This window comes from Lineus longissimus, chromosome 5 (genome assembly GCF_910592395.1).
Source record: "Lineus longissimus chromosome 5, tnLinLong1.2, whole genome shotgun sequence".
NCBI classification, from domain to species: domain Eukaryota; kingdom Metazoa; phylum Nemertea; class Pilidiophora; order Heteronemertea; family Lineidae; genus Lineus; species Lineus longissimus.
Window position 1 is genome coordinate 9846224 of NC_088312.1, and position 2643 is coordinate 9848866.

Genomic DNA, 2643 nt, shown 5'->3' on the forward strand with positions numbered 1-2643 from the left:
GAGATTGCTTGTAGAGGGGGTAGCGCGTATTGATATCTCGGATTGAATGGCCCGGCGAAATGGCGTCCTTCTGCGGGGAAATCCGCCAGGTGCGCCCTAGTACGGTCAGAGGTTTTGTTTGTGATTTTCGGCGATTGGAAGAAGTTGACGCTGCCCGGAGTATGGAGTTTCTATTCCTTCCACGACCACGTGGCTGACCCCGCCCTGCCGAACCCGTCAAATGACTCTGTCGCCTCCGAAACACAAGGATAGCGGTACAGCACAAAGTTCAGTCCAGTGTGCTTTACCATTTCCATAGTTCCTTCTTGGCAGGGCCATATATTCATTTAACCTGGTAGGGGGAGGGGGCAGTAGGCTCGGAGGGGGGTCAGAACGACACGTTTACCCCCCTGCCCCACCCGCTTACTACACCCGCTCCGCTGAATACCGCCGCCGATTGACAACTTGGAGCTTTGAAAATTATTTTACTTGAATATGAATTGTCCGGGGCCCATGGCAAGGGTCCGCAGATTGGGCAGGAGCCAGGCCCGGGGAGCCAGCCTATAGGCCAGATTAAGTTACATGATATTGTCGATAGGGGCTATCCTATGTCACAGTAGCCTAGGCCCTACATCGAACTATTCTCGCTAAATAACAACCAATGCACTTATCTGTGCACTCTGTTTCAGCCTGAATATCACTCGGGGACAATATTTGCATCTTTGATTGTTGCTTTAGCTTTCACTGAGACAACGTTAATCAATTTGTTACTCATGTTCGGCGGAGAAAGCGGTTGGTAAACATGCAGGATGAGGCGGCGTCACTGCCTCCTGCTCAGAGTCTTTTCTAGGAGAAATTAAGTCCGCGATGTGTAGACATCTTGGCAAACAAGGTTTTAACATCTCATCACCAATGAGAGTCGGCAGGTGGACCTGAAGATGGGTCCATAAGCATGAGAAGATGGAAAAAATATGCGACGTCAAATCCCAGTTAGTACACGTATGTCAAAATTTAAGGGTTCGCAAATGAAATGATGCTACTGTCAGTCTATTGATATGGAACGTAGAACGCTCTTGAATGAATGACTTTGCGCAAAAATATCGCAGTGTGGCTCGGGCTAAGAGCAATGATAGGGTGGAAAAAGAGACTGAGGTTGCCCCGGCATATGCGCAGGCACTGGTACTAATGAGAGATGACGACCACCCGAAATTACGAACACATCGTCACGAGAACTTTGTGGCGGAGATGCGGTGGGCCACAGGTTTTCGCGGCATGACGTCATATTGTGCGCTGGCCATCCGGACGCAGTCCTCTACCTCACCATGGGCATGGAGGAAGGATGATCAGGATGATAGACTGCATATAGGTCACCAGATTGACGCTGAACTTTCGGAGAGTAATAATTCCCATTTTCCCGATGAAAATACGATGGAACAGCTAGGAGGAAATAATATTGTTCATGGCCCACGTTGTTAGTACGTGGTTCGAGGCCTACAATCATGACGCCAATGGCACGGTTAAGGTCGAACACGCCTTCGCTAAGGTGCTCGCTCCGGCGCTCACTAACGTACTGCCTCAGTCTATGCTGATATCGCGATTCCATTCATATCAGGTTGTGCCTTCCTGAATCGAAATGAGCGTGTTGTGACTGTTAGACCTTTGTTCCAGGAACCATCGAGTTTGTGGCAAGATCCTAGAAGTCGATCATTTCAGCTGGTGTAGTTCAATGACCGAACAGCGATATCAGTGTAGCTAGCGCGATGCGAAGACCTGTGCTTCATTCCCGGGATTAGCGTCGCCTGCACCGCCTGTGGTCGTCGGGTCCGTCCTTTGCCATGTTATCGATTGAGACACGTTTCGGCTCAGGCTGATCGGCAGTTTTTCCCGCTGATCGGGGTTTTCCCCGAGACTCGTCTGCCATTCTATTGTTTTGCTCGCTAGTATGACATAGGAAGACGAAAGCATGGGACGTCGTGGAACTTGGTAGACTCCCTAGGCAGTCAATTGCGTCATCCTTATTGGGTGAGGGACGAGACCGGTGAACTGCGTCCGGAGTGTACCTTGGAGGAGGGATACTCCCTGGAGAAAATCACCTCCAAGTGTAGAGCGAACACAAACGCTGAAGAAGAAGAAGAAGAACACCGAAGATATAATGGATATATACATGCGTGCAAACCGCACTGCTGCTTGGGTGAAGTAGCCCGTAGGGTCCGAGTCGGACTCCCTATCTGTTGCTGATCCATGGCTCGCACAGCTGACGCACATAATTATAGACATAAAATTATGCGCGAATTCACTACACTACGGACGCAGTGGACCGGCCTCGTTTCTTCCTGTGCTCCCAGTCTTTCTTTGGTTTAGAGGAAGAAGAGGCAGTCTTTATTTGGTTTAGAGGAAGCAGGGACAGTCTTTCTTTTGTTTAGAGGAAGAAGGAGCAGTCATTCTTTGGCTTTGAGACAGAAGGGGCAGTCTTTCTTTGGTTAAGAAGAAGGGACCGCTTTATTTGGTTGACTAGAGGAAGAAAGGGCAGTTTTTCTTCGGCTTTGGAAGAAGGGCCAGTCTTTCTATGGTGGGGGGGGGGGGTCCACAAAAATAATTATCCGCAGAACAATAGAAATCATCAAGACAGTTCAAGTTGTCCCTAACCTGCCCTGTCAAGATTTA